The 12579-nt window shown below is 44.6% G+C and overlaps 1 protein-coding gene and 1 pseudogene across 3 annotated transcripts in view; one reads left to right on the forward strand and one right to left on the reverse strand.

Moving 5' to 3' along the window:
* The window catches only part of LOC126412356 (tyrosine-protein phosphatase non-receptor type 9), a 796012-nt gene that overhangs the window by 759020 nt on the left and 24413 nt on the right, over positions 1 to 12579 (reverse strand). The gene's annotated exons all lie outside the window — the stretch shown is intronic.
* LOC126413386 (5S ribosomal RNA) lies at positions 7214 to 7331 on the forward strand (annotated as a pseudogene).

Below are 12579 nucleotides of genomic sequence, written 5' to 3' on the forward strand. Positions count from 1 at the left end.
TCATAGGTAGGTGGTCCTTAGCTCTACGACGATTCCTTTAAATCGGTTCTGTGGCTTACGAGGAGATGTGGAACATACATACATACATTTTTATAACACAATATGGATATGCTACAGGCCGAAACGCAAATGTTACCTGTAGCAAGAGCAGATCCTTCATAGTTACCCCCTTCCACATGCGACGCCGTGCTTCTGGATGCTGTGAGCCGCTACTTGATGCCGGTCTTTGGCACACAGCGCCCAAGTGTGACTTATGATAGGTCAACTGCCGCCTGACGGCGTGTCGTTATCGAAATGCTCACTTACAAAATGCAGATTCGTAACGAGGTGATTCTGCGCCCCTAGCTGGACTGACAAACTGCACTTCCGCACTGAACCTCTGAAATTAAATTTCTGAGAAAACCTGCTGGCTATCTACATTACTTATCGACTAGCCGGGAACCCCAGATCAGTTGCAGGTTGTCTACCTAATGGCTTCTAGGGATAACAAAAATGTGATTTTCAGTATTTCGCAGAATTATTCACCGAATTAAAAAAATTTATAACGCTGTCATAATCTACTCTCCTATGTTGAAAATTTAACACATTAACACAAATCCGTCTACACCTCTCTGCAAATCACAATTAATTACCTGGCAGAGGTTCATAGAACCACCTTCAACCTATTTCTCTACCGTTCCACTTTTGAACAAAGCGCGGAAAAAGCGAACACTTAAATCTCTCCGTGCGAGCTCTGATCTCTCTTAATTTAGTATCATGATCATATCTCCCTATGTAGGTAAGTGCCAATAAAATATTTTCGCATTCACAGGAGAAAGTTGGTGACTGAAATTTCATGAGAAACTTCTGTCGCAGCGGAAAACACCTTTGTTTTCACAACAGCCACCTCAATTCGTGTATTACATCCGTGACATTGTCTCCCCTATGTCGCAATGATACAAAACGAACTGCCCTTTGAACTTTTTCGATGTCCTCCGTCAATCCTATCCATTGCGGACCGCACACCGCGCAGCAATAAACCAGAAGAAGACGGATAAGCGTAGCGTAGACAATCTCTGCAGCTGTAAGCAAAACTGTTGCACTTTCTAGCGTTCTGCCACTAAATCGCAATCTTTGGTCCGTTTTCCTAACAACACTGCTTATGTGATCTTTACAAGGTAAATTATTTGCAATTGTAGTCACTAAGTATTTAGTTTAAGTACAGCTAGGAACTGCGTATAAAGGGCATGTCAAATCTTTTAGGTCAAATTGAAACAAATGATAGTGGATCCACAGCCGATTAGACTGACCCAGGGAACCAATGGTCGGAAATGCATATTCATCGTGTTATGGACATACACAGCATACACCGGATAACAACAGTGGAGCCCATAATAACTGTTCAAAGCGACGACAGCCAGTCTCAATGCATGTACAGCAATGGCACAAGCAGTTTTGCCACTCTCTCGCAAAACTACCAGGTGGCTGTTGCACATTGGACAGGCAGCGGGTGATTAACGGCGCACATCCCTGACCACTACACATACTGTACACAACTTAGCTCACAGCATGTGTGTCATGTGACGACCGCATAGATCGCACCGGCGCATTAACCTGTGCTCCACGCACACCACTATCCCTGGTGTCAGTTGCCCATTGTATCAGGCAGCTTGCGATGATCCATGGTGAGGTGTGTTACTGTGTACAGTGCATGACGCATAGTCAAACATGGAACGTTACTCGTCAAGAGAGTTTGCATAACCAGCACGAACTTACAGAGAACGCTTTCCCAACAGGCGACTTTCTAACTGGCAGAAATGAAGACCACACCTTGAGAAGATAGTGTTGAATCGTGCGGCCGACCACCCAGCAATAAGCACTCGTCAACTTGCCCGTGAAACGCACACTTCGGAGGAGTATTGGTGGGACAGGTATTACACCCCTATCATTAAATACATCTGCAAGCACTGGGACCAGCGGATTCACTTCTGTCAATGGATTATCCAGTGCTGTAGCGCCGAACTTGTACAGTTTGGATTGTTCAAGGATGAGGTCTCATTCACCCGTGATGATGTTTTCGACAGCCGCAACAGCCGTTTCTGGAGGGGTGACAATCCACACGCCACCCACATCACTCGTTACCAGCACTATTCTCTGCCAACGTATGGGCGGGCATTGTCCGTAGTCACCTAACAGGACCTTATTTGCTTCCTCCCCATTTCACTGGACCACGTTAGCTGGTATTGCTGCGAGATGTGCTGCCACAGTTCTTGGAGACTGTACCCCTTGTTGTCCGCGAAAGGATGTGGTTTCAACACGACGGTGCATCAGCCCACTTCGATGTTTATGTCCGCGAGCCCTTGAACAAAACGTACCCTCATCGTTGGATTGGAACGGGAGGTCTTGTCCCACAGTCAGCGCGATCGCCGAATCTCACACCTGCGAACTTTTCCTCTGAGGCTGCGTTAAGACGTTGGTGTATGAAACAACCCGTACAAACGGATGAAGGCCTGTCTGTTGGATCCAAGCTGTTCGTCTCCTAGTACGAAAGACACCAGAGATCTACTGAGAGAGTGGCAGAACTCCTCGCGCCGTTGCCATGCATGCATTGAGACTGAACAATTATTATGGCTCTGAGCACTATGGGACTCAACTGCTGAGGTCAGCAGTCCCCTAGAACTTAGAACTACTTAAACCTAACTAACCTAAGGACGTCACACACATCCATGCCCGAGGCAGGATTCGAACCTGCGACCATAGCGGTCGCGCGGTTCCGGACTGTAGCGCCTAGAACCGCTTGGCCAATCCGGCCGGCGAACAATTATTATGAGCTACTGTGTATAACCATAACACAACAAATATACATTTCCCTATCTCAACAGCTTCAATTTGACCCGAAAGGTCATATTATCCGGACCAAATTCATCAAGTATTTGAGAACTAGAGCACTTTGCGACTTATAACGAACTTTAAGCATTAATGTCACATTGTTCCTAAAATTTTCCTCGCTTACCTGCGTAACACGATATATTCAACACATTGATTCTTTTGTAATCACACATTTGAAAACCTGTTTTATACATGGGAGTTCGAGTCTTTGAAGACTCGGTGGTTTATTGGTAGTTCACTAGCCAGTTAGCACGATTACCTTCTAGAATACTGACAAAATTGGCTTCCGCGTGTTAGAACAATATGAAAATTCAATCATACACCCAGAGGGAAGAGAGTAATGGATAGAACGTTTAAGAAATACAAGGAAACCGCAAGAGGTCAATAGGGCTTTTACTTGGAAGGAGGATGATAATTATTCCTTGTTCTGAGAAATCAGCTATAAATCTGTTTTGCCCTCACTATGTCGTATACAACGATTTCATCTACATCTACACACATACTCCGCAATCCACCAGACGGTGCGTGGCGAAGGGTACCTCGTACCACAACTAGCATCTTCTCTCCCTGTTCCACTCCCAAACAGAACGAGGGAAAAATGACTGCCTATATGCCTCTGTACGAGCCCTAATCTCTCTAATCTTATCTTTGTTGTCTTTCCGCGAAATATAAGTTGGCGGCAGTAAAACTGTACTGCAGTCAGCCTCAAATGCAGTTCTCTAAATTTCCTCAATAGCGATTCACGAAAAGAACGCCTCCTTTCCTCCAGAGACTCCCACCCGAGTTCCTGAAGCATTTCCGTAACACTCGCGTGATGATCAAACCTACCAGTAACAAATCTAGCAGCCCGCCTCTGAATTGCTTCTATGTCCTCCCTCAATCCGACCTGATAGGGATCCCAAACGTTCGAGCAGTACTCAAGAATGGGTCGCACCAGCGTTCTATAAGCGGTCTCCTTTACAGATGAACCACTTCTTCCTAAGATTCTACCAATGAACCGAAGACGACCATCCGCCTTCCCCACAACTGCCATTACTTGCTTGTCCCACTTCATATCGTTCTGCAATGTTACGCCCAAATATTTAATCGACGTTACTGTGTCAAGCGCTACACTACTAATGGAGTATTCAAAGATTACGGGATTCTTTTTCCTATTCATCTGCATTAATTTGCATTTATCTATATTTAGAGTTAGCTGCCATGCTTTACACCAATCACAAATCCTGTCCAAGTCATCTTGTATCCTCCTACAGTCACTCAACGACGACACCTTCCCGTACACCACAGCATCATCAGCATTTCAATCTAGTTTCTATCATGATACCATTTAATTACTGTACCAACAACGGTAGAAAAAATTTAGGCATAATTGTATTGATGCGAGTCGCTTATTTAAGCACCTAGCGAAGCGTTAAGGAGCATTTGAATGTAATTACGCATGTAATTTTGTCATGGTCACTATTATTTTAAAAAGTCACCATGTTAATTTTATGTTAAACACTGAACTGTGAATTGTTATTTTTATTTTCTGCTGTAAATGAAAACTCACTGGCTGAATTTTCCCGTTGTCACAGCAGCTGAATTAACTACAGTTGCGCAGATGTAAGCGTGATGCGAGGCGTATGGAGTCAACCGAAGCGCAGCCCGTGATTAAAATTTCGCTGAAACTAAACACGCTGCCCAACCCGAATGAAAAGGGTAATCTGTTTTTACGGTCTGTCGCCACATAAAGGTACAACGGCGCTAATTTCCAAGTTAACGTTAGCAATGAGAAGCGCAACACATTTAGCTTTCAACATAAAAAGCAAGACAGACGATGCGGATATCTTCTCAGAATCGCAGCGGCACGAAGCATCTAACGTTATAAACATCTTGCACAGCCGCTCAGTCGCGATTTATTTCATGCAGGAATGTTTATATCGCGATTCGTAGATTAAATTCCATCATCACATTATAAAAATCCATGAGTTACACGCCAATCTGTATTACTAATCGGGTAATAACACCCGCCCGAGTTGAAGAGTGTCTATCCAACGGCTTTCCGCGGCAAAATAAATTTGATGTTCAGCATTTCACGCAATTATAGACCGAAATTAAAATTTTAAAATGCTATAATAATCTAACCATGAAGACATTAAGAGGTATAATCTAATGTTGAACGTTTACCACAATAAGTGCTAAAGTTACAAGCCTTAAGGCAGCTTAACTCACGGAGTGCAAATTATTCACACCATATTCATCCAGCATTTGAGAACGAGAACACTTAGTGGCTTCCAACAATCTTTACACACAATTCCAAACATTTTCGACACTTTTATTCGCGCCTATCCTCCACAAAATAATGAAAGGAAAAAAAGTTTATCGCTTGCTAAACTTTCGCTGCTCAATCAGTAGAACATCAGCATCATACGTGACGTTTGAATTTATTGCCCCTTTACTACTAAATCTGTTCGCAACAAATATTCCACACAGTATCCATATATCACTGAACGTATTTGCCGCAAAATTTTTTCGCTTTGCGACACTCATTTCTTCAGACTGGAAAGAGAGGCTATTAGACTGGCGTCTCAATGAAATGCAGTTTTAGTTTTGACTTGTTCATTAGTCTACGGGGGGAAAAAATCCGAAACTACAGTGTGTCCGGGAAGTAGGGACGAATATTAAAGTGCTATAGAACGTACAAAATTTATTGAAAATGTATTTAAAAAAACACACATCAACTAATTCCTGCCACTTATGTTTGAAAAATTATATCCTCCGTATGACCACCCAAGGCAGCGCGACAACGGGAAATGCATTCATTGAAGTTCTCGATAACGTGGTGGGATGGCGTTAATAACCTTTTTAATTTCATGCTTCAATTGGTGTATCGTTTGTGGTGCGCTCACGTACACTTTTGATTTCACAGATCCCCACAAAAAAAAGTTACAAGGCGCGGTCTGGCAGGCCATTCCTGGTTGCCACGTAAACAGATAATTTTTTTAGGAAACTTTTCATTCAGCAGGGCAATCGTTTAATGCGATGTGTGACATGTCGTGCCATCTTGCTAAAACCAAAATTCGTCATTTTTATCAGGAAGAGGGAAAAACCAATCAGAAAGCAAGTGTCGGTAACAGTCGCCATTCACAGCGACAGAGGATCCCTCATCAGTTTCTAAAAAGTACGGGCCGATCACTCCCCCCGTCTAAAATCCACGCCTCACAATCGTGCGTTGTGGATGCATCTCATCTTCCACAGCCGGCCGGTGTGACCGAGCGGTTCTAGGCGCTTCGGTCGGGAACCGTGCGACTGCTACGGTCACAGGTTCGAATCCTGCCTCGGGCATGGATGTGTGTGATGTCCTTAGGTTAGTTACGTTTAAGTAGTTCTAAGTTCTAGGAGACTGATGACCACAGATGTTAAGTCCCATAGTGCTCAGAACCATTTGAACCATTTCATCTTCCACAGGCACTCGCAGATTTTTGTTACCCCAAATGCTGCAGGTCTGCTTATTGACATACTGTTTGAGTTGGAAGTGCGCCTCATTTGAGAAAATTATTCTTTTTGTGAAGTTCCCGTTCTCCCTCGTCGAGCCAAGATCCATTGGGCAAATCGATGTCTCTTTCCATGATCTGCCCGCTTCAACTCTCGTGTAAGTTGAATCTTGTGCACATGGATTTTCAGATCTTTTGCAAGGATTTCATGCAGTGAACTTGGTGATACATTCACTTGCTGAGCTCGTCGGCGAACCGATTTTCTCAGGCTTAAGGTCACAATGTCACGCACGAGAGCAACATTTTGTTGTGTCCGAACACAACGCGGTCGTCCTGTTTTCTGAACGTTTGGAACACAACCCGTGGTCTCAGACTTCTGGATCAACTTCCGAACTGATTATTCGGTTGAGCAGCGTTGCAACGCTGCCTTACCGCAGTGGTAACACCGGTTCACGTCAGATCACCGAAGTTAAGCGCTGTCGGGCTGAGCTAGTAGTTGAATGGGTGACCATCCGGCCTGCCGAGCGCTGTTGGCAAGCGGGGTGCACTCAGCCCTTGTGAGGCAAACTGAGGAGCTACTCACACGCAATTCACGAACGGTTACCGTGGGAATTTCACTGTTTTTGCAACAACTTTTTACCACTTGGATACGTTGTTGAGTTGTCGTCTGCCCCACGATGAAAATAAACAACAAACAACAATGCTCACACAACAGCTACCGGGCTACTAATGGAAAGGACTGCAGATAACAAACATGGAAAAATTACTGCTGCCAACCGTCATATGACAAAATGGCGCAAAATTCAAATTCGTCCTGACATTCTGGATACCCTTAGTAAAACCAACATAATTAGGGCTTTGCACCTTCAACCGCCAACGGCCTTACCGCAGTGGTAACACCGGTTCCCGTCAGATCACCGAAGTTAAGCGCGGTCGGGCTGGGCTAGTAGTTGGATGGGTAACCATCCGGTCTGCCGAGCGCTGTTGGCAAGCGGGGTGCACTCAGCCCTTGTGAGGCAAACTGAGGAGCTACTTGACTGAGAAGTAGTGGCTCCGGTCTCGGAAACTGACATACGGCCGGGAGAGCGGTGTGCTGACCACATGCCCCTCCATATCCGCATCCAGTGACGCCTATGGGCTGAGGATGACGCGGCGGCCAGTCGCTACCGTTGGGCCTTCATGGCCTGTTCGGGAGCAGTTTAGTTTTTAGTTTTTACACCTTCAACCAAAAATTCTTCAGATGCTTGACGTCAAATATTTAACGCATTAATTTACACACGATAGAGTCACACTCAAGTGACTACTTTCAAAAGTGTGAATAACGAGCGTTCGCAGCATGGACCGCTGCGAGACGTTTAGGAAGAGAATCAATGAGGTTCTGGAAGGTACTGACAGGAGCGTGGGGCTATGTCGACTCCAGTGTCGTGGCCTACTGCTCCAGGTTTCTCGGTTGAGACCTTAACGCTTCCTCCTCCTGTCTGAACCCTTCCAACGAATGTGGCACGGTGTTTGCTCTGGGTCCGATGGTACATAAAACGTGACTCATCTGAAAGGGGCGCTTGTCGCCAATCATAGGACGTACAGTGTGGTGTCTGCTTGCAAATTCCATCCTTCGTCGCAGAAGAACAGCCGTCAGCATTGGGACATGAATCAGGTGCCTGCTGCGAAGACCCATACGCAGCAACGTTCGTTGAACGGTCGTTGAGGAAACACTGTTGGTAGCTTGTTGGTTCATCTAGGCGGTCAGTTGCTCAAAAGCTGCACTTCTATTGGCCCATACACAACTCCGCAGACGTCATTCACCTCTGTCATCTACGGCCCACGGTGTATCACGCTTGCCTCGGCGCCGTTTTTGGATAGCGCCATTTTGCCGTGCATGGTATACTGTAGCCAGGGCGGCACGCAAACGGGAAACGCTTCCACGATTGTCCCGCAAGCCAATGATCGTACCCTTTTGGACGCCAAGTAAAACACATTTCCGCGTTACGAAATGACTGCACGGTTTTTCACGTCGTCCCCCCAAACCCCGGAGATACACGTTATGTACCATCCACTGCTAGTCTGCCGTCTGTCAGTGGTTATTGCAAGCTGACGTCGAACATAGGCGGTGGTCACCTTAATGTGAATGGACCGTGTATGTAAAGTAATCAGACGTTGCAGGCTCTTTTATTAACCGAGTTCGGTTGTTTAAATGATCGAGAGTGGCGTGGTGATGGCGGAGGTGAGAGGGGGGTGTTTTTGGTAATTAGGGAAAGAACTTACGCTCTCCTACATATCAAGACCGCTACCGAGTCACTCGATCGCGAAGAAAATAATTGCCAGGTCAATATTTTTTTCTTTGTCAATAAAGTTGTGAGTTGAAGGCCGAGTCACACAGAGTGATTTGCGTTAAGGCATAAAACCTCTCGTATTTTGCCGGCCGAGGTGGCCGAGCGGTTCTATGCGCTACAGTCTGGAACCGCGCGACCGCTACGGTCGCCGGTTCGAATCCTGCTGGATGTGTGTGATGTCCTTAGGTTAGTTAGGTTTAAGTAGTTCTAAGTTCTAGGGGACTGGTGACTTCAGATGTTAAGTCCCACAGTGCTCAGAGCCATTTGAAGCATTTTTTTTTTTTGAGCTAAAATTTAGAGGCAAAGCGGGCTGAATCGTTTACTGCCGTTTAAACGGCGCCAACTGCAGCTCCTCTGCTAGGTACAGACTTTATTTGCAGTTAACAAGACTGGCCTACGCTAATAAGATAAAACGATTTCCTGTTGGCCGTTCTTTATACGATACAAAAACAGGGCCCGCTACGATTTATGTAACTGGAACTGTATGCTAACTTTTGGCGCATAGGTAGTAGCTGTTCCCACGGCTTTTGAGGATAAAGATATTCCTTTCACATCAGGAAGTGCATTCATTTGGAATAGCAAAATGGCGCAAATGGCTCTGAGCACTATGGGATTTAACTTCTGAGGTCATCAGTCCCCTTGAACTTAGAACTACTTAAACCTAACTAACCTAAGGACATCATACACACCCATGCCCGAGGTAGGATTAGAACCTGCGACCGTAGCAGCAGCGCGGTTCCACACTGAAGCGCCTAGAACCGCTCGGCCACCCCGGCCGGCTTTGGAATAGCCAACATTTTCTGTGTCGCATAAAGAAGGACACAGAGGAAATACATTTTATCTTACATGGAAACATCATCAACTTGACCTCATATTTTAAAGAGAAAAGATCACACTTGCAATATGTCAGCCCCTGCAAGCGATCCTGTGCTAAAGTTGGGACCGTACTTTTGTTAATACGCAGTTGCGACCTTCTGAAAGCACAGCTTTTAAACTTTCGCTCGGACCGGTAGTTTGTCAGTCGCTCGCCCTCGCTGCAGCCGCCTAACGCTCGAGCGCCAAGTACTGAACGGCGGAGTACCAACCGGAGCCCTCTTATTCGCATGAAGTTGAAAAGTGAGGTAGCAGTATTGGGACAGCGCACATTTAACTCTTACACAGGATTAAGCCGAACTCCAATGACAATATTTTGAAAGGTCGTTCACAGTTATTTTCTGAGGGGTTTGGTGTAAGTAACTCGCGGTATCCCGCTGATTTCTTTTTTTCTTTCTTATTTTTTATTAAACGAACGCACGTATTTACGTGCATTTATTTTAAAACTTACATTGTCTCACTGACAATACGAGTAGTTTCCTAACTCTCGCTTTTTCTCTTATCGGTGGCTCGGTGGGTATGTGCCGATCACAAATAGAAAAGTTCCTGATCAATCCCTGGCTAATGCTGGGAATTGTTTAATGTTCTAACCGCTGCTTCCACTTCTGCAGGTTTATGGAAATGTGAAGAACTTCAAAGCTGCACGGTATGGCAAAATCTACATTCCACTGCTGCTTCCATTACAAGGGCTTGGGGAAGTCAGTTCACAGGCCGGAGGAACACAACGAAATCCCACCTCTATAGAGTGTAAACCGTTTCTGTGCGTTTACCGATGATCTTATAGAGAACTGACATCTATTACTCATTTTGTGTTATTTTAGGTTCTCTCGGTAATTATTTGTTAGAAAACGTACCTCTGTATTAGAGTAGCATTACTGTGTACTAGTTTCCCACTCGCCGGATTGCTTCATTCAGACTTTTGTGGCCATTTAACTTTTAATTGGTTAACTGTGTATGAGTCTTTGCATGAGGATACTTTTCGCCGTTCGACTGTGCTTCATAAAATATTTACGTGCATTTCGGAAGAACGACGTGACAAGTAAAGCGCAGCCACAATACACTACCTTAGTCAATGTGCATGTCTGAAATACGTAAGATGTGACCGGACGCCGTTTCAGTATGTAAATAATTTGTTGCTGCAAATAGCATTCGGAATTCTGACCAGTACGACAGTGTTGAGAAATTATACTTCTGGAGCGCGGCGACGATATGAACACGCCACAGGTACAGAAACGGAGTAATCCTATTTGGACTGCGAAGTGAGGAACGGGTACATAAAGGAGCCGCCCACACAGTGGCCTAGCGCGCGGATAAACTCCCAGGAGAGATGGTCAGCTAACTGGATGACAGCTACTGTTGGCCTAAATGCCAAAATTAAGTTTCACTGTTGCATTTATGGCGCGCCGTTCTCTTTAGTGAGGAAAAGTCAAATGTCAGACGCCCTCGTGCAACTGAATAAACTTTCTGCAGCCTGAGCTGGAGACTGGCGACGAAACTTTTCAGGCCAGTACGTAACTAACCAACAACAAATACATTATCCGATCAAAAGTATCCGAACACCCATATGTACTGTGTAATTGACCACTAGATGACACGAGAGGTGAACCCGCTAGTATAAAAGGAGGCAGGGAGTACTGTATAGCCAGTAGAGAAGCAGTACCAAGATCTACTGACGAACAGGGACCGTCGAGCACTTTGGAGTGTAGTTGTGAAAAAAAAAAAGAATGAAATGAGCGGAAGGAATCACTCGAGGGCTCCAGTGGACTCGCATTCGAGAGGACGACTGTTCAAAACCGCGTCCGACCATCCTGATTTAGGTTTTCCGTGATTTCTCTGAATCGCTTCAGGCAAAAGCTGGTACGGTCCCTTTGAAAGGGCGCGACCGACTTCCTTCCCTATCCTTCCCTAATTCGAAGTGACCGATGACCTCGCTGTTTGGTCCCCTTCCACGAATCAATCAACCAACCGGGATTGCTGATGAGTGAAGTATCGATGCTGTGTCCCTAGATTGGCGCCTGAAGTCATAAACCATAATCCTATCGTTACAATATCATTGTAATGAGAGTAATCGTCAATCATTCGGTTTCCTGTCGTTTTGAGTGCGATAATAGAGAGAATACTCGTTTTTGTCAGAGCTGTGTCTAACATCACTTTTATGGCAACAAGTGACTTTTACGGAAACAGGCGAAGCCTATCACTCTTGCAATACAAGCAGCAAGCTTCTGTTACTCTAAATTTATTTGTAAAATTCACTATCTGCTATCCATGGGTTTGTCAAACAAGCGTGCAGACGTACTAACTAAGCTTATCAAACTATACGTCAGTGTAAATACTGAAGATTTTGCTACCGGTAATATTACACCTGTTTCACAGAGAATATGTTCAAATGACATGTTTCAAGTTCAACCGCATAAAGCATCAAATTTTATATCAAAAAAAGTTCGAAAACGTTTCTGTGAATACTCTGCTACAGCTGGAGCAATTCCATGACAAAAAAATGCTTGTAATACGATGTTACATGAAATTTATAAAAAAATTTATATATATAAAACATTTGACGACGCTAAATACAAATACTGATACTAATTAAACATTAATTACGTGATGTTCGATTGTACTAGTACCGACTTCCTTTTCTACTTGGTCCTCTAAAAATGGAAATTTTAAAAAATACGTACAAATCGCCCAGGAAGAACTGGTGTTACGATTTTTTTTATTTTATTATACATCCGTTTGTTCGTCGCGCGTAGAACATAGATTTTCTTCTTAACGCCTTGCTGTGTAATATTTGAGAGGGAAACAAGCAACAACTCTACCATTTTCGTGAGTGCCAATGGTCTTGCCAGTGCCAATGTCCACAAACTCTTTTGATCTTTCTCGCTCAAAATCCGCGGCGAAACATCAACATTCGTCAGATCCGGCAACTTCGATGTCCGTTAAGCATTTAAAAATGGTTTGACACACGCACTTGAGTAAACGGTCAAACTTGTATGTCAAATCGGTTATCAATTAAAATTTCTCTCAAACACAGTCGA

Source organism: Schistocerca serialis, chromosome 7 (genome assembly GCF_023864345.2).
Source record: "Schistocerca serialis cubense isolate TAMUIC-IGC-003099 chromosome 7, iqSchSeri2.2, whole genome shotgun sequence".
Classification (NCBI taxonomy): Eukaryota; Metazoa; Arthropoda; class Insecta; order Orthoptera; family Acrididae; genus Schistocerca; species Schistocerca serialis.